General features: G+C 39.0%; 1 long non-coding RNA gene across 5 annotated transcripts; it reads right to left on the reverse strand.

Annotated features, from left to right (window-relative positions):
* Positions 1-2,216: 2,216 nt before the first annotated feature.
* Positions 2,217-10,106, reverse strand: LOC127863577 (uncharacterized). Of its 5 annotated transcripts, none has more exons than XR_008041102.1 (2): positions 10,063-10,106; positions 2,217-3,514 (listed from the first exon to the last, which is right to left on the reverse strand). It is a non-coding gene; the product is annotated as an uncharacterized LOC127863577 (long non-coding RNA). The 5 variants fall into 5 exon arrangements; XR_008041101.1 differs by lacking the exon at positions 10,063-10,106 and adding an exon at positions 8,063-8,106; XR_008041100.1 differs by lacking the exon at positions 10,063-10,106 and adding an exon at positions 7,323-7,366.
* Between the last annotated feature and the right edge of the window lie 11,148 nt (positions 10,107-21,254).

Genomic DNA, 21,254 nt, shown 5'->3' on the forward strand with positions numbered 1-21,254 from the left:
GACTACTACATTCAACTGAATACTGCTTACAACTGACTACTGCATACAACTGACTACTACATACAACTGACTCATGCATACAACTGACTACTACATACAACTGACTACTACATACAACTGACTACTACATACAACTGACTACTACATTCAACTGACTACTACATGCAACTGACTACTACATAAAACTGACTACTACCGGTACATACAACTGACTACTTCATGCAACTGACTGATACATGCAACTGACTACTACATACAACTGACTCATGCATACAACAGACTACTGCATACAAATGACTACTACATACAACTGACTACTACATACAACTGACTCATGCATACAACTGACTACTACATACAACTGACTACTGCATACAACTGACTACTACATGCAACTGACTACTACATGCAACTGACTACTACATGCAACTGACTACTACATTCATTAACACGCGATCACAGAGAGAAATTAACACGCGGTCAATGACAGAACTTTACACTGAGAGAACTTAGCTTACTTATACGCGATAACTGAGAGAACTTAAGACGCGATCATTGAGAGAACTAAACACTGAGAGAACTTAGAGAACTTATACGCGATCACTGAGAGAACTTAACACTGAGAGAACAAAAAATACTTATACGCGACCACTGAGAGAACTGAACAATAAGAGAACATAATGAACTTATACGCGATTATTAAAAGATATTAGGTTACAACTAAGTTAGAACTTAACACGCGATCACAGAGACAAATTAACACGCGGTCAATGAGAGAATTTAACACTGAGAGAACAAAGAAAACTTATACGCGATCACTGAGAAAACTGAACAATGAGAGAACATAAAGAACTTATACGCGATTATTGAGAGAAATTAGGTTACAACTTAGTTAGAACTTAACACGCGATCACAAAGAAAAATTAACACGCAGTCAATGAAAAACCTAACACTGAGAGAACTTAACTTACTTATACGCGATAACTGAGAGAACTTACGACGCGTTCATTGAGAGAACTAAAAACTGAGAGAACTTTGAGAACTTATACGCGATCATTGAGAGAACTTAACACTGAGAGAACAAAGAAAACTTATACGTGACCACTGAGAGAACTGAACAATGAGAGAACATAATGAACTTATACGCGATTATTAAGAGAAATTAGGTTAAAACTTAGTAAGAACTTAACAGAAGATCACAGAGACAAATTAACACACGGTCAATGAGAGAATTTAACACTGAGAGAACTTAGCTTACTAATACGTGATAACTGAGAGAACTTAAGACGCGATCATTGAGAGAATTAAACATTGAGAGAACGTAGAGAACTTATACGCGATCATTGAGAGAACTTAAAACTGAGAGAACAAAGAAAACTTATACGCGACCACTGAGAGAACTGAACAATAAGAGAACATAATGAACTTAACGCAATTATTGAGAGAAGTTAGGTTACAACTTAGTTAGAACTTAACACGCGATCACAAAGAAAAATTAACACGCGGTCAATGAAAAACCTAACACTGAGAGAACTTAGCTTACTTATACGCGATAACTGAGAGAACTTAAGACGCGATCATTGAGAGAATTAAACACTGAGAGAACGTAGAGAACTTATACGCGACATTGAGAGAACTTAACGCTGAGAGAACAAAGAAAACTTAAACGCAACCACTGAGAGAACTGAACAATGAGAAAACATAAAGAAGTTATACACGATTATTGAGAGAAATTAGGTTACAACTTAATTAGAACTTAATACGCGATCACAAAGAAAAATTAACAAGCAGTCAATGAAAAACCTAACACTGAGAAAACTTAACTTACTTATACGAGATAACTGAGAGAACTTAAGACGCGATCATTGAGAGAACTAAACACTAAGAGATTTTAAAGAACTTATACGCGATCATTGAGAGAACTTAAAACTGAGAGAACAAAGAAAATTTATTCGCGACCACTGAGAGAAATGAACAATGAGAGAACACAAATACGTGATTATTGAGAGAAATTAGGTTACAACTTAGTTTGAATTTAGCACGCGATCTCAGAGACAAATTAACACGCGGTCAATGAGAGAACTTAACACTGAGATAACATAGCTTACATATACGCCATAACTAAGAGAACTTAAGACGCGATCATTGAGAGAATTAAACACTGAGAGAACATAGAGAACTTATACGCGATCACTGAGAGAACTTAACACTGAAAGAACAAAGAAAACTTATACGCGACCACTGAGAGAACTGAACAATGAGAGAACATAATGAACTTATACGCGATTATTGAGAGAAATTAGGTTACAACTTAGTTAGAACTTAACACGCGATCACAAAGAAAAATTAACAAGCGGTCAATGAAAAACCTAACACTGAGAGAACTTAACTTACTTATACGCGATAACTGAGAGAACTTAAGACGCGATCATTGAGAGAACTAAACACTGAGAGAACTTAGAAAACTTATACGCGATCATTGAGAGAACTTAACGCTGAGAGAACAAAGAAAACTTAAACGCGACCACTGAGAGAACTGAACAATGAGAAAACATAATGAAGTTATACGCAATTATTGAGAGAAATTAGGTTACAACTTAGTTAGAACTTAACACACGATCACAAAGAAAAATTAACACGCGGTCAATGAAAAACCTAACACTGAGAGAACTTAGCTTACTTATACGCGATAACTGAGAGAACTTAAGACGCGATCATTAAGAGAACTAAACACTGAGAAAACTTAGAGAACTTATACGCGATCACTGAGAGAACTTAACACTGAGAGAACAAAAAAAACTTATACGCGACCACTGAGAGAACTGAACAATGAGGGAACATAATGAACTTATACGCGATTATCAAGAGAAATTAGGTTACAACTTAGTTAGAATTTAACACGCGATCACAGAGACAAATTAACACGCGGTCAATGAAAAACCTAACACTGAGAGAACTTAACTTACTTATACGCGATAACTGAGAGAACTTAAGACTCGATCATTGAGAGAACTAAACACTTAGAGAACTTAGAGAACTTATACGCGATCATTGAGAGAACTTAACAATGACAAAACAAAGAAAACTGAAACGCGACCACTGAGAGAACTGAACAATGAGAGAACATAATGAACTTATAGGCGATTATTGAGAGAAATTAGGTTACAACTTAGTTAGAACTTAACACGCGATCACAGAGACAAATTAACACGCAGTCAATGAGAGAATTTAACACTGAGAGAACTTAGCTTACTTATACGCGATAACTGAGAGAACTTAGGACGCGATGATTGTGAGAACAAAACACTGAGAGAACTTAGAGAACTTATACGCGATCACTGAGAGAATTAAACACTAAGAGAACAAAGAAAACTTATACGTGACCACTGAGAGAACTGAACAATGAGGGAACATAATGAACTTATACGCGATTATTAAGAGAAATTAGGTTACAACTTAGTTAGAATTTAACACGCGATCACAGAGACAAATTAACATGCGGTCAATGAAAAACCTAACACTGAGAGAACTTAACTTACTTATACGCAATAACTGAGAGAACTCAAGACGCGATCATTGAGAGAACTAAACACTGAGAGAACTTAGAGAACTTATATATACGATCATTGAGAGAACTTAAGACTGACAGAACAAAGAAAACTTAAACTCGACCGCTGAGAGAACTGAACAATGAGAGAACATAATGAACTTATACGCGATTATTGAGAGAAATTAGGTTACAACTTAGTTAGAACTTAACACGCAATCACAGAGACAAATTAACACGCGGTCAATGAGAGAACTTAACACTGAGAGAACAAAGAAAACTGATACGCAACCACTGAGAGTGCTTAACAATGAGAGAACATAGAGAACTTATACGCGATAATTGAGAAAATTAGGTTATAACTTAGTCAGAATTTTACACACGATCACAGAGACAAATTAACACGCGGTCAATGAGAGAACTTAACACTTAGAGAACTAAGCGCATTTATACGTGATAACTGAGAGAACTTAAGACGCGATCATTGAGAGAACTTAACACTGAGAGAAATTAGAGAACTTGTACATAATTACTGAAAGAAATTAAGACACAATCATTGAGAGAACTTAACACGCAATCGCAGAGAGAAATAAACACGCTGTCAATTAGAGAACTTAACACTGAGAGAAATTAAAGAACTTATACGCGATAACTGAGAGAAATTAAGACGCGATCATTGAGAGAAAATAACAAACAATCACTAAGAAAACAAACACTGAGAGAACATAGAGAACTTATACGCGATCACCGAGAAAAATTAAAATGCCATCATTGACAGAACTTAACACTAACAGAACAGAGAGAACTTATACACGATTACTGAGAGAAAATAAGACGCGTTCAGTGAGAAAAATTAAAACGCTATTATTGAGAGAACTTAACACTGAGAGAACTTAGAGCACTTATACGCGATAACTGAGAGAACCTAAGACCCCCCAAATACCCCCAAAAAGACCCAAAATACCCAAAATACTCTAACCTAACCCTAACCTAACCCTAACCTGCCAAAATTATGAGTATTTGTGTATTTTGAGCGACTTTGGGTGTATTTGGGTACATTTCAGATTTTTTTGGGTGTTTTGGGGTAAATCATGTTGCGCACTTAACACTGAGAGAAAAAACAGAACATATACGCGATCACTAAGAGAAATTAAGACGCCAACACTGAGAGAACTTAACACTGAGAGAACATAGAGCACTTATATGCGATATCAGAGAGAACTTATGACACGATCATTGAGAGAACTTAACATTGAGAGAACATAATGAACTTATACGCGATTATTCAGGGAAATTAGGTTACAACTTAGTTAGAATTTAACACGCGATCACAGAGACAAATTAACACGCGGTCAATGAGAGAACTTAACACTAAGAGAACTTAGCTTACTTATACGCGATAACTGAGAGAACTTAGAGAACTTATACGCGATCACTGAGAGAACTTAAAACTGAGAGAACAAAGAAAAGTTATATGCGACCACTGAGAGAACTGAACAATGAGAGAACATAATGAACTTATACGCAATTATTGAGAGAAATTAGGTTACAACTTAGTTAGAACTTAACACGCGATCACAGAGACAAATTAACACGCGGTCAATGACAGAACTTAACACTGAGAAAACTTAGCTTACTTATACGCGATAACTGAGAGAACTTAAGACGCGATCATTGACAGAACTTAACACTGAGAGAACTTTGAGAACTTATACGCGATCACTGAGAGAACTTAAAACTGAGAGAACAAAGAAAAGTTATATGCGACCACTGAGAGAACTGAACAATGAGAGAACATAATGAACTTATACGCAATTATTGAGAGAAATTAGGTTACAACTTAGTTAGAACTTAACACGCGATCACAGAGACAAATTAACACGCGGTCAATGACAGAACTTAACACTGAGAAAACTTAGCTTACTTATACGCGATAACTGAGAGAACTTAAGACGCGATCATTGAGAGAACTTAACACTGAGAGAACTTTGAGAACTTATACGCCATCACTGAGAGAACTTAACACTGAGTGAACAAAGAAAACTTATATGCGACCACTGAGAGAACTGAACAATGAGAGAACATAATGAACTTATACGCGATTATTGAGAGAAATTAGGTTACAACTTAGTTAGAATTTAACACGCGATCACAAAGAAAAATTAACACGCCGTCAATGAAAAACCTAACACTGAGAGAACTTAACTTACTTATACGCGATAACTGAGAAAACTTAAGATGCGATCATTGAGAGAATTAAACACTGAGAGAACTTAGAGAACTTATACGCGATCACTGAGAGAACTTAACACTGAGAGAACAAAGAAAACTTATAAGTGACCACTGAGAGAACTGAACAATGAGACAACATAATGAACTTATATGCGATTATTGAGAGAAATTAGGTTAAAACTTAGTTAGAACTTAACACGCGATCACAGAGACAAATTAACACGCGGTCAATGACAGAACTTAACACTGAGAGAACTTAGCTTACTTATACTCGATAACAGAGAGAACTTAAGACGCGATCATTGAGAGAACTAAACACTGAGAGAACTTAGAGAAATTATACGCGATCACTGAGAGAACTTAACACTGAGAGAACAAAGAAAACTTATACGCGACCACTGAGAGAAATGAACAATGAGAGAACACAAATACGTGATTATTGAGAGAAATTAGGTTACAACTTAGAATTTAACAGGCGATCACAGAGACAAATTAACACGCGGTCAATGAGAGAACTTAACACTGAGATAACTTAGCTTACTTATACGCGATAACTGAGAGAACTTAAGACGCGATCATTGAGAGAATTAAACACTGAGAGAACGTAGAGAACTTATACGCGATCACTGAGAGAACTTAACACTGAAAGAACAAAGAAAACTTATACGCGACCACTGAGAGAACTGAACAATGAGGGAACATAATGAACTAATACGCGATCATTGAGAGAAATTAGGTTACAACTTAGTTAGAACTTAATACGCGATCACAGAGACAAATTAACAAGCGGTCAATGAAAAACCTAACACTGAGAGAACTTAACTTACTTATACGCGATAACTGAGAGAACTTAAAGACGCGATCATTGAGAGAACTAAACACTGAGAGATTTTAGAGAACTTATACGTGATCATTGAGAAAACTTAAAACTGAGAGAACAAAGAAAACTTATACGCAACCACTGAGAGAACTGAACAATGAGAGAACTCAGTTACACCGAGAGAACTTAGGATAACTGAGAGAACTTAAGACGCGATCATTGAGAGAACTAAACACTGAGAGAACTTAGAGAACTTATACGCGATCACTGAGAGAACTTAACACTGAGAGAACAAAGAAAACTTATACGCGACCACTGAGAGAAATGAACAATGAGAAAACACAAATACGGGATTATTGAGAGAAATTAGGTTACAACTTAGTTAGAATTTAACACGCGATCACAGAGACAAATTAACACGCGGTCAATGAGAGAACTTAACACTGAGATAACTTAGCTTACTTATACGCGATATCTGAGAGAACTTAAGACGTGATCATTGAGAGAATTAAACACTGAGAGAACGTAGAGAACTTATACGCGATCACTGAGAGAACTTAACACTGAAAGAACAAAGAAAACTTATATGCGTCCACTGAGAGAACTGAACAATGAGAGAACATAATGAACTTATACGCGATTATTGAGAGAAATTAGGTTACAACTTAGTTAGAATTTAACACACGATCACAAAGAAAAATTAACAAGCCGTCAATGAAAAACCTAACACTGAGAGAACTTAACTTACTTATACGCGATAACTGAGAGAACTTAAGCAGCGATCATTGAGAGAATTAAACACTGAGAGAACTTAGAGAACTTATACGCGATCACAGAGAGAACTTAACACTGAGAGAACAAAGAAAACTTATAAGTGACCACTGAGAGAACTGAACAATGAGAGAACATAATGAACTTATATGCGATTATTGAGAGAAATAAGGTTAAAACTTAGTTAATACTTAACACGCAATCACAGAGACAAATTAATACGCGGTCAATGACAGAACTTAACACTGAGACAACATAGCTTACTTATACGCGATAACTGAGAGAACTTAAGACGCGATCATTGAGAGAACTAAACACTGAGAGAACTTAGAGAACTTATACGCGATCATTGAGAGAACTTAACACTGAGAGAACAAAGAAAACTTATACGCGACCACTGAGAGAACTGAACAATGAGAGAACATAATGAACTTATACGCGATTATTGAGAGAAATTAGGTTACAACTTAGTTAGAACTTAACACGCGATCACAGAGACAAATTAACACACGGTCAATGAGAGAATTTAACACTGAGAGAACAAAGAAAACTTATACGCGATCACTGAGAGAACTGAACAATGAGAGAACATAATGAAGTTATACGCGATTATTGAGAGAAATTAGGTTACAACTTAGTTAGAACTTAACACGCGATCACAAAGAAAAATTAACACGCGGTCAATGAAAAACCTAACACTGAGAGAACTTAACTTACTTATACGCGATAACTGAGAGAACTTAAGGCGCGATCATTGAGAGAACAAAACACTAAAAGAACTTTGAGAACTTATACGCGATCATTGAGAGAACTTAACACTGAGAGAACAAAGAAAACTTATACACGACCACTGAGAGAACTGAACAATGAGAGAACATAATGAACTTATACGCGATTATTGAGAGAAATTAGGTTACAACTTAGTTAGAACTTAACACGCGATCACAGAGACAAATTAACACACGGTCAATGAGAGAATTTAACACTGAGAGAACTTAGCTTACTTATACGCAATCACTAAGAGAACTTAAGACGCGATCATTGAGAGAACTAAACACTGAGAGAACTTAGAGAACTTATACGCGATCACTGAGAGAACTTAACACTGAGAGAACAAAGAAAACTTATACGCAACCACTGAGAGAACTGAACAATGAGAGAACATAATGAACTTATACGCGATTATTGAGAGAAATTAGGTTACAACTTAGTTAGAACTTAACACATGATCACAAAGAAAAATTAACACGCGGTCAATGAAAAACTTAACACTGAGAGAACTTAACTTACTTATACGCGATAATTGAGAGAACTTATGATGCGATCATTGAGAGAACTAAACACTGAGAGAACTTAGAGAACTTATACGCGATCATTGAGAGAACTTAACACTGAGAGAACAAAGAAAACTTATACGCGACCACTGAGAGAATTGAACAATCAGAGAACATAATGAACTTATACGCGATTATTAAAAGAAATTAGGTTACAACTTAGTTAGAACTTAACACGCGATCACAGAGACAAATTAACACACGGTCAATGAGAGAATTTAACACTGAGAGAACTTAGCTTACTTATACGCGATAACTGAGAGAACTTAAGACGCGATCATTGAGAGAACTAAACACTGAGAGAACTTAGAGAACTTATACGCGATCACTGAGAGAACTTAACACCGAGAGAACAAAGAAAACTTATACGCGACCACTGAGAGAAATGAACAATGAGAGAACACAAATACGTGATTATTGAGAGAAATTAGGTTACAACTTAGTTTAAATTTAGCACGCGATCTCAGAGACAAATTAACACGCGGTCAATGAGAGAACTTAACACTGAGATAACTTAGCTTACTTATACGCGATAACTAAGAGAACTTAAGACGCGATCATTGAGAGAATTAAACACTGAGAGAACATAGAGAACTTATACGCGATCACTGAGAGAACTTAACACTGAGAGAATAAAGAAAACTTATACGCGACCACTGAGAGAACTGAACAATAAGAGAACATAATGAACTTATACACGATTATTGAGAGAAATTAGGTTACAACTTAGTTAGAACTTAACATGCGATCACAGAGACAAATTAACACGCGGTCAATGAGAGAATTTAACACTGAGAGAACTTAGCTTACTTATACGCGATAACTGAGAGAACTTAAGACGCGATCATTGAGAGAACTAAACACTGAGAGAACTTAGAGAACTTATACGCGATCACTGAGAGAACTTAACACTGAGAGAACAAAGAAAACTTATACGTGACCACTGAGAGAAATGAACAATGAGAGAACACAAATACGTGATTATTGAGAGAAATTAGGTTACAACTTAAAATTTAACAGGCGATCACAGAGACAAATTAACGCGCGGTCAATGAGAGAACTTAACACTGAGGAAACTTAGCTTACTTATACGCGATAACTGAGAGAACTTAAGACGCGATCATTGAGAGAATTAAACACTGAGAGAACGTACAGAACTTATACGCGATCACTGAGAGAACTTAACACTGAAAGAACAAAGAAAACTTATACGCGACCACTGAGAGAACTGAACAATGAGGGAACATAATGAACTTATACGCGATTATTGAGAGAAATTAGGTTACAATTAGGTTACAACTTAGTTAGAACTTAATACGCGATCACAGAGATAAATTAACACGCGGTCAATGAAAAACCTAACACTGAGAGAACTTAACTTACTTATACGCGATAACTGAGAGAACTTAAGAAGCGATCATTGAGAGAACTAAACACTGAGATATTTTAGAGAACTTATACGCGATCATTGAGAGAACTTAACACAAATTTTCTTAAGTAAAATTCATTTTAATTATTAAATACATACCTGTTATCTCTAGCTTACCCCTTTCCAAGGGAGTTATTTCATCCGGAAAATATTCAAGCGCTGGGAATCGTCCACCTCTATAAGAATCCAAATCAGGTTAAACATAGTACAATGCAACCTAACAGGAAATCAAGAACCACAACTCATCTTTCCTTTACGCAAACATAAAAAGGCGATGAGCGGGGTGGGAGGTGGGACTTACCGATAACAGGTAAGTATTTAATAATTAAAATGAATTTTACTTAAGAAAATTTGTTTTAATATCATAAATACGTTACCTGTTATCTCTAGCTGATTTTGCAGCTGCGGCGGGAAGGTTCGCATATTTTTTCCCATCACAGCAAAACCCATATAGAGGGTTTACAGCCAGAGATAGTAGAATCAAGTCCTCTTATAATCTTTGTTAGTACAGTATAGTACTTAATTCTCGGATGGCACCAGTGTACTTACGCCATAGAAGAAACTACAGTTTGAGCCACTACAAGAGGACCCAACTTATACAAATTGTCTTGTTGGCACTCAAGAGAACGAAGATAAAAAGAGGAGAAGGTGGTCGGATTCCTCCAGAAAGCAGCTTGAAGCACTTCAGATAGTGGGGTCTGATTAATATAAGCCCACGAAGCCGAAAGAGCTCTTAATTCATGCGGTCTTATCTTAAACAGGGATAAATCCCTCAATGAAAGAGAAGAATAAGCTTTCCTTATAGTCGAGGCTATCCAACGAGAAATAGAAGCCGCAGACACATCGCCCCCCCCCCCTTTTAATGGAATGAAAAGTCTCTTGCGAGAACCTCGAATAGACTTTACCTTTTTAAGGTAGAACTTCAAAGCCCTGACCGGGCAAAGGAGTCTATCATCATCTTCATGTCCACAAGTTCTAGATAGACTTGGAACTTTGAAGGGTTTGGAAGCCATAGAGGGGAGTTGATTTTTAGCAAGGAATCCTGACTGACACAACAATGTAACAGAACCATCAGAAGAGTCAAAACGAAGATGACTATCCTCGATAGAAAGAGCATGAGTTTCACTTCTCCGTTTGGCTGAAGCCATAGTAAGAAGGAAAACGGTCTTCCATGTTAGGAATTGTAATGAAGCCTGATCAAGAGGTTCATAGGGAGCCTTAATAAGGGAACCAAGCACACAAGCTAAATCCCATTTAGGAGCAAGTGTACGAGATACAGGACGACTAAGTTCCATAGCTCGAACAAGTTCTGAAATAGCTGGATCAGCACAGACTTGTGAAGACTTAGTGAAAGCCAATGTATGCGAAATCATAGATCTGTATCCTTTGATGGAACTAAGAGAAAGTTTCTTATCATCAAAAAGATAAATAAGAAAATCCGCTATTCGTCTAGCAGAGGGATTGAGGGTATTAATTTTCCCTCGAAAACACCAATTGGAGAAGAGTTTCCAACGAGCATCATAGACTGCTCTGGTGGATTTTCTCCTTGCCGAAGCAACGAGGGTTGAAGCCCTGACAGAAAAACATTTCTTCTGCAAAGATTGCCTGATAACGGCCAGACGTGTAAGTGGAACATTTTTGGGTCCGCATGTAGTCTGCCGCTTTGAGACAGAAGATCTGACCTGTGAGGAAGATTCCTGGGATAATCGTACAGGAGACTGAGAAGATCGTTGAACCAAGATCTTCTGGGCCACCAAGGGGCAATCAGGAGTATCCTGCAAGAGCTCACCCTGATTTTCCCCAATATTTGGGGAATTAGAATGGGTGGGGGATAGGCGTAAGCGTCCAGTTGGTCCCATGCGAACGAAAGCGCGTCGATTGCCCACGCTGCTGGATCGTAAACTGGACTCACATACAGAGGAAGTCTGTGATTGTGTCTGGTTGCAAATAGATCGACCAGGGGATAACCGAACTTGAAAAAGATCTGGTTGGTCACTTCTTGATGAAGTGTCCACTCCGATGGAAGTAACTGGTGTTTGCGAGACAAACCATCCGCCAGGGCGTTGAGGCGACCTGGTATATATTTTGCCAGCAGATGAATGTTGAGTGTTTTGCAAAGAACAAGTAATTTTCTGGTTTCCAGATACAGGGATTGAGAATGTGTTCCCCCCTGTGCCTGGATGTAAGCCACCACAGATGTGTTGTCTGTTGACACCATCACACAAGAGTCTCGAAGATGTGATTGGAAATGAGATACAGCTAGAAATACTGCTCGCATTTCTAGATTGTTGATATGAAGGTGAGATTCCTGATGAGACCACAACCCTGAAATTATCAGACTGAGAGGTTCCAGGTGAGCACCCCACCCTTCCTTGCTCGCATCCGTTATATGATATAATGACGGTTGCGGGGGAAGAAGGGGTACTCCTGCCAACAGAGTCTCCTCGTCTAGCCACCACTGAAGATGAGACCTTAAGGAGGGAAGGATTGGAATCTGTGTTAATAGATTGCCTGGAGACCATTTCCAACAAGCTGAGAGATAGTGCTGAAGAGGACGTAGGAAGAGACGTCCCAACTGCACAAAGTCTGCTACTGAGCTCAGGATACCGTTGAGAGAGAGGAATTCTTGAGCTGTTATATGAGATTGGGACAAAACCCAGTTGACCTTCATCAGAAGGTCTGATATACGTTGAATAGACACTCTGACCCGATTGATGTGGGTCAAGAAATTCATTCCCACAAACGTAAAGTCCTGTGAAGGAATGAGGTCTGATTTGTCTGCATTGAGAAGGAGCCCTAACGAGAGGAGCTCCTTCCAAGAGAATTCTAGGTTGTACAGAAGCAATTGACGATCGAGCTGGTGTAAGAGCCAGTCGTCGAAATACTGAAGAAGAATAATCCCGTGAACTCTGAGGTGTGATCCGACTGCCGACATTAGTTTGGTAAAAACTCGTGGGGCTGTCGCCAACCCGAAAGGCATAGACCGGAACTGGTAGACTTGGCCTTGAAAGGCGAATCGCAAGTACTTTCGGTAGTTGGGATGTATAGGAACATGGAAGTAAGCATCTTCCAGATCCAAAGACACCCCCCAGTGCAGGGGTTTGATGGATTCCCGTATGAAAGAAGGAGTCTCCATTTTGAAAGTTGGTTTGAGGAGATACATGTTGAACACTTTTAAATCTATTACTGGTCTCCAGGAACCATTTTTCTTTTGAACAAGAAAAAGACGACTGTAAAATCCTGAAGAATAAGGATCTTGAACCCTTTCTACCGCCTGTTTTTCCAAGAGCCCGAGAATGGACTCTGGAATATGTGGATGCCGAGATACCAGCTCTATAGGGACGCGAGAAAGTGGAGGCCTTTTTTCGAATTGAAAAGTCAGGCCTTTTGTCACAAGAGAATGAACCCATGCGTCTGAAGTAATTTGAAGCCATCGATTTGAGAAGTGGAAAAGTCTGGCCCCGACTGGTATTTCCGGCATCGGAGGTTGTGGCGGTAGAAAGGGAAGGGACCTAGGGCTGATAAGCAGGAGGTGCGCCCCTGCCGGTAGAAGGTTTGAAATTCCTCTGTCCCGGCTTGGGTTTGCCCTTTTTCCCAGAATCTTTATTAGAAGACTTGTGTGACAAAGAAGGTCTGTTATAGGAAGACTGCCTATTAGGACCTGACCGTGGATTAAAAGAAGGCTTTTTAGAGAAAAGGTTATTTCTCTTAGCCGTCTTGAATGCTGGAACTGCTGGTGGCCTAGAAGCAGGATGCTTAAAGACCCCTTGGCGTTGTCCAGAGTTGTTTCTAGCTAAAGAAGCATGAAGTTGGTCATCCTTGTCAGCTGTGATTGCTTCTTGTATCCTTCCACCAAAAAGAAACCCTGATGTGAGAGGAGCTGTTCTGAGCGAGTTCATACCAGGTTCCAACAGAAAATCTTTAGGTAAAGAAGTAAGGATAAGATCTCTACGAATCCTTAGCATCTCGGACATTGAAGAAGCAGAAGTGTGAGATAAGGCCAGTGTGGTCCGTGAGAGATGAATTAACAAATCACGGAGTTCCTCCGGAACAGATTCCGACCAATCACACACCATTTGTGAAATTGTCGCTAGCATGAAGTCAATTTGGTTAGTCAAACCTAATGATCTACGTTCCCTCATTTCCCAAGTTTCCAACATTGAAAACGGAACAGAAACTGAATTGGAACCACTTGGCATTACAAGAGATAGCTTGCTTATGTCCGGATCTGGAACCGGAAGTTTTGAAAAATCCAACCCAGATGTTGCATGTGGTACAGGGGGTTTGTAACTTTTACTACCTTCCTGGTGTTTTGGATCAGCTAGTTCCTTAGGAATTTTCCATGTTTCTCCTCGTTTTGGAATAGTCTTATTAGCTGATTCCAATGATTGAAGAACAGATAGAACAGTAGAACCAATGGGAAGTCGTGGGTCAGGACGAGCCGTCGACTTAATAACCCTGTTGGGATCAAATGTACGAAAAAGTTGTTCTGTCACAGAAATCGTCGCATTTGAAGACAGTTCAGCAGGTCTTGGACAGTAATCTTCACCAAGAGTACGAAACATCAGTTCATAGATCTGACCAATCGGAGCTAAATATTGATCCGTCTCAACATTAGATTCTGCATCTGAATCAGCCTCACTCTCTACAACACCAGCGGTTTGTATAGAATCAGCAGGAACAGAAGTGAGAATATCTTGTACCGGATTGTAATTGTCTGGTAACAGCGAATGATCATCCCCGACGTCAGTAAACTGATAATGTAAACCGGAAGAAGGTAAATTATCAGCATTGACCGGTACAAAATGTCCCGCCGAATTCTGTATCCATAGTGTATCAGGATTCGACAGGGTAGCTGTAGGGGGTACACGACTAGATACTGTAGATGATACCCGTGGTGTTGACACTGACGCCGTAGTAGTGAGATGAGCTCCTGAAGATGCAATACGTGCGGCAGTCAACGTTGGAACCGACACATTTGGCATGGAAACATGCGATTCCATAACGGAACACGATGGTGAACGACTATACGTATGGTAAGTCCGATGCTGTCTACGTGAACGTTGCCGACGTCCTCGTTTCCTGCAATGTCGAGATCTGGATCGGCTGCGCTGTCGAGATGTGGATCGGCTGCGATGAGATCGAGATTTTTTGGAATACCGTCTCCGTGAGTGACGACGTGATCGCTTATGAGCGCCGCGACGATGATAACTGCTCGACGAAGAAGAGCGTGTCCGATGTCCACTCCTTGATGAAGACGATGTATTCGACGACGAATCGGATGTAACAGAATACGCCGATGATGAAGACCGAGTTCTTCTTGACCGGCGATTGGTGTTATCGGTGGCAGGCCCAACTGATGACTGTTGACCGGTGACCGGACCGGACCGGACCGGTGACCGGACCGGACCGGTGACCGGACCGGACCGGTGATCAATGACCGGACCGGACCGGTGACCGGACCGGACTGGTGACCGGACCGGACCGGTGACCGGACCGGACCGGTGACCGGACTGGTGACCGGACCGGACCGGTGACCGGACTGGTGACCGGACCGGACCGGTGACCGGACCGGACCGGTGACCGGACCGGACCGGTGACCGGACCGGTGACCGGACCGGTGACATGACCGGACCGGACCGGACCGGTGACATGACCGGTGACCGGACCGGACCGGACCGGTGACCGGCCGGTCATATTATGACCGGTTACGTCACCGGACAAAGACCGTAGAATGGCGGCTGCCATGTGGTCTGACATTGATCCAGTCGTTCCATGATCAATGTCGCCGGTATGCATGGTGTGAGTCATAAGATCTGATGACGATCGACTGACAACAACACCATCTTGCCCGGTACCCAGTGACTGACAAAACCGCTGGTCATCCTTGACCAGTGGAGTCACCGGGTAATCAACGTCGGATGGAGGTTCGTTGCGTTTGCGGCTGATCGACGTCCTCCGGCGACCTGCTTTTGTCCATACGTCGTAAGCCCACAAATCGCAAACCGCACATTTGTTATTAAATGTGCAACCGGTACATGCCAAGCAAGTATCGTGGGAATCCCACCTTGCTTTGATATGACCACAAGAACCTCTATCCTGTAAGTTCATTCTGAAATAAAAGAAACAGAAAGAACCTACAAAAGACAAATTAATGATTATAAATTCAAAAAAAAAGTTAAACCACAAAATGTAAACACAAAGAACGCTGTCCAATTGACCTCAATTACTTATTGGGGAATAGGCAGGAATTCCTCGTGGTTCACGTGCTCATGACGTCATGTACATGAGCGACGATGCAAACAAAGAAACCCAGCAAAAGCAGAAATATGACAATTACTGCAACAAAAAGTATAGAAATATAAACCGAATGATACAAATAAAAGATAAATAAACTTTATCCTTTTAAACTCCGCCAAAAACACAGTGAAAAGAACACATAAGTCCTATGCCTAAAATAGGCGTGCACATGGTTTTATCCGGAAAGGAAAGATGAGTTGTGGTTCTTGATTTCCTGTTAGGTTGCATTGTACTATGTTTAACCTGATTTGGATTCTTATAGAGGTGGACGATTCCCAGCGCTTGAATATTTTCCGGATGAAATAACTCCCTTGGAAAGGGGTAAGCTAGAGATAACAGGTAACGTATTTATGATATTAAAACTGAGATAACAAAGAAAACTTATAAGTGACCACTGAGAGAACTGAACAATGAGAGAACATAATGAACTTATATGCGATTATTGAGAGAAATTAGGTTACAACTTAGTTAGAATTTAACACGCGATCACAGAGACAAATTAACACGCGGTCAATAAGAGAACTTAACACTGAGAGAAATTAGCGCACTTATACGTGATAACTGAGAGAACTTAAGACGCGATCATTGAGGGAATTAAACACTGAGAGAACTTAGAGAACTTATACGCGATCACTGAGAGAACTTAACACTGAGAGAACAAAGACAACTTATACGCGACCACTGAGAGAACTGAACAATGAGAGAACATAATGAACTTATATGCAATTATGGAGAGAAATTAGGTTACAACTTAGTTAGAACTTAACACGCGATCAAAGAGACAAATTAACACGCGGTCAATGACAGAACTTAACACTGAGAGAACTTAGCTTACTTATACGCGATAACTGAGAGAACTTAAGACGCGATCATTGAGAAAACTAAACACTGAGAGAACTTAGAGAACTTATACGCGATCACTGAGAGAACTTAACACTGAGAGAATAAAGAAAACTTATACGCGACCACTGAGAGAACTGAACAATAAGAGAACATAATGAACTTATACACGATTATTGAGAGAAATTAGGTTACAACTTAGTTAGAACTTAACATGCGATCATAGAGACAAATTAACACGCGGTCAATGAGAGAATTTAACACTGAGAGAACAAAGAAAACTTATACGCGATCACTGAGAGAACTGAACAATGAGAGAACATAATGAACATATACGCGATTATTGAGAGAAATTAGGTTACAACTTAGTTAGAATTTAACACGCGATCACAGAGACAAATTAACACACAGTCAATGAGAGAATTTAACACTGAGAGAACTTAGCTTACTTATACGCGATAACTGAGAGAACTTAAGACGCGATCATTGAGAGAACTAAACACTGAGAGAACTTAGAGAACTTATACGCGATCACTGAGAGAACTTAACACTGAGAGAACAAAGAAAACTTAAACGCGACCACTGAGAGAAATAAACAATGAGAGAACACAAATACGTGATTATTGAGAGAAATTAGATTACAACTTAGAATTTAACAGGCGATCACAGAGACAAATAAACACGCGGTCAATGAGAGAACTTAACACTGAGATAACTTAGCTTACTTATACGTGATAACTGAGAGAACTTAAGACGCGATCATTGAGAGAATTAAACACTGAGAGAACGTAGAGAACTTATACGTGATCACTGAGAGAACTTAACACTGAAAGAACAAAGAAAACTTATACGCGACCACTGAGAGAACTGAACAATGAGGGAACATAATGAACTTATACGCGATTATTGAGAGAAATTAGGTTACAACTTAGTTAGAACTTAATACGCGATCACAGAGACAAATTATCACGCGGTCAATGAAAAACCTAACACTGAGAGAACTTTACTTACTTATACGTGATAACTGAGAGAACTTAAGACGCGATCATTGAGAGAACTAAACACTGAGAGATTTTAGAGAACTTATACGCGATCATTGAGAGAATTTAACACTGAGAGAACAAAGAAAACTTATAAGTGACCACTGAGAGAACTGAACAATGAGAGAACATAATGAACTTATATGCGATTATTGAGAGAAATTAGGTTAAAACTTAGTTAGAACTTAACACGCGATCACAGAGACAAATTAACACGCGGTCAATGACAGAACTTAACACTGAGAGAACTTAGCTTACTTATACTCGATAACTGAGAGAACTTAAGACGCGATCATTGAGAGAACTAAACACTGAGAGAACTTAGAGAACTTATACGCAATCACTGAGAAAACTTAACACTGAGAGAACAAAGAAAACTTATACGCGACCACTGAGAGAAATGAACAATGAGAGAACACAAATACGTGATTATTGAGATAAATTAGGTTACAACTTAGAATTTAACAGGCGATCACAGAGACAAATTAACACGCGGTCAATGAGAGAACTTAACACTGAGATAACTTAGCTTACTTATACGCGATAACTGAGAGAACTTAAGACGCGATCATTGAGAGAATTAAACACTGAGAGAACGTAGAGAACTTATACGCGATCACTGAGAGAACTTAACACTGAAAGAACAAAGAAAACTTATACGCGACCACTGAGAGAACTGAACAATGAGGGAACATAATGAACTTATACGCGATCATTGAGAGAAATTAGGTTACAACTTAGTTAGAACTTAACACGCGATCACAAAGAAAAATTAACACGCGGTCAATGAAAAACCTTACACTGAGAGAACTTAACTTACTTATACGCAATAACTGAGAGAACTTAAGACGCGATCATTGAGAGAACTAAAAACTGAGAGAACTTAGAGAACTTATACGCGATCATTGAGAGAACTTAACACTGAGAGAACAAAGAAAACTAAAACGTGACCACAGAGAGAACTGAACAATGAGAGAACATAATGAAGTTATACGCGATTATTGAGAGAAATTAGGTTACAACTTAGTTAGAACTTAACACGCGATCACAGAGACAAATTAACACGCGGTCAATAAGGGAATTTAACACTGAAAGAACTTAGCTTACTTATACGCGATAACTGAGAGAACTTAAGACGCGATAATTCAGAAAACTAAACATTTAGAGAACTTAGAGATCTTATACGCGATCACTGAGAGAACTTAACTGCGAGAGAACAAAAAAAACTTATACGCGACCACTGAGCAAACTAAACAATGAGGGAACATAATGAACTTATACGCAATTATTAAGAGAAATTAGGTTACAACTTAGTTAGAATTTAACACGCGATCACAGAGACAAATTACCACGCGGTTAATGAAAAACCTAACACTGAGAGAACTTGACTTACATATACGCGATAACTGAGAGAACTTAAGACGCGATCATTGAGAGAACTAAACACTGAGAGAACTAAGAGAACTTATACGTGATCATTGAGAGAACTTAACACTGACAGAACAAAAAAAACTTAAACGCGACCACTGAGAGAACTGAACAATGAGAGAACATAATGAAGTTATACGCGATTATTGAAAGAAATTAGGTTACAACTTAGTTAGAACTTAACATGCGATCACAGAGACAAATTAACACGCGGTCAATGAGAGAACTTAACACAGAGAGAACAAAGAAAACTTATACGCGACCACTGAGAGAGCTTAACAATGAGAAAACATAGAGAACTTATACGCGATAATTGAGAAAAATTAGGTTATAACTTAGTTAGAATTTAACACGCGATCACAGAGACAAATTAACACGCGGTCAATGAGGGAACTTAACACTGAGAGAACTTAGCGCACTTTTACGTGATAACTGAGAAAACTTAAGACGCGATCATTGAGAGAACTTAACACTGAGAGAAATTAGAGAACTTGTATGTAATTACTGAGAGAAATTAAGACACGATCATTGAGAGAACGTAACACGCAATCGCAGAGAGAAATTAACACGCTCTCAATTAGAGAACTTAACACTGAGAGTAATTAAAGAACTTATACGCGATAACTGAGAGAAATTAAGACGCGATCATTGAGAGAAAATAACAAACAATCACTGAGAAAACAAACACTGAGAGAACATAGAGAACTTATACGCGATCACTGAGAAAAATTAAAATGCCATCATGGACAGAACTTAACACTGACAGAACAGAGAGAACTTATACGCGATTACTGAGAGAAAATAAGACGCGATCAGTGAGAAAAATTAAAACCCTATTATTGAGAGAACTTAACACTGAGAGAACTTAGAGCACTTATACGCGATAACTGAGAGAACCTAAGACCCCCCAAATACCCCCAAAAAGACCCAAAATACCCAAACCCTAACCTGCCAAATTTATGAGTATTTGGGTATTTTGAGCGAATTTGGGTGTATTTGGGTGCATTTCAGTTTTTTGGGGTGTTTTGGGGTAAATCATGTTGCGCACTAAGCACTGAGAGAAAAAATAGAACATATACGCGATCACTAAGAGAAATTAAGACGCGAACACTGAGAGAACGTAACACTGAAAGAACATAGAGCACTTATACGCGATATCTGAGAGAACTTATGACACGATCATTGAGAGAACTTAACATTGAGAGAACATAATGAACTTATACGCGATTATTGAGAGAAATTAGGTTACAACCTAGTTAGAACTTAATACGCGATCACAAAGAAAAATTAACACGCGGTCAATAAGAGAAATTAACACTGAGAGAACTTAGCTTACTTATATGCGATAACTGAGAGAACTTAAGATGCGATCATTGAGAGAACTAAACACTGAGAGAACTTAGAGAACTTCTACGCGATCACTGAAAGAACTTAACACCGAGAGAATAAAGAAAACATACGCGACCACTGAGAGAACTGAACAATGAGAGAACATAATGAACTTATACGCGAT

Source organism: Dreissena polymorpha, unplaced genomic scaffold, assembly GCF_020536995.1.
Source record: "Dreissena polymorpha isolate Duluth1 unplaced genomic scaffold, UMN_Dpol_1.0 chrUn017, whole genome shotgun sequence".
NCBI classification, from domain to species: Eukaryota; Metazoa; Mollusca; class Bivalvia; order Myida; family Dreissenidae; genus Dreissena; species Dreissena polymorpha.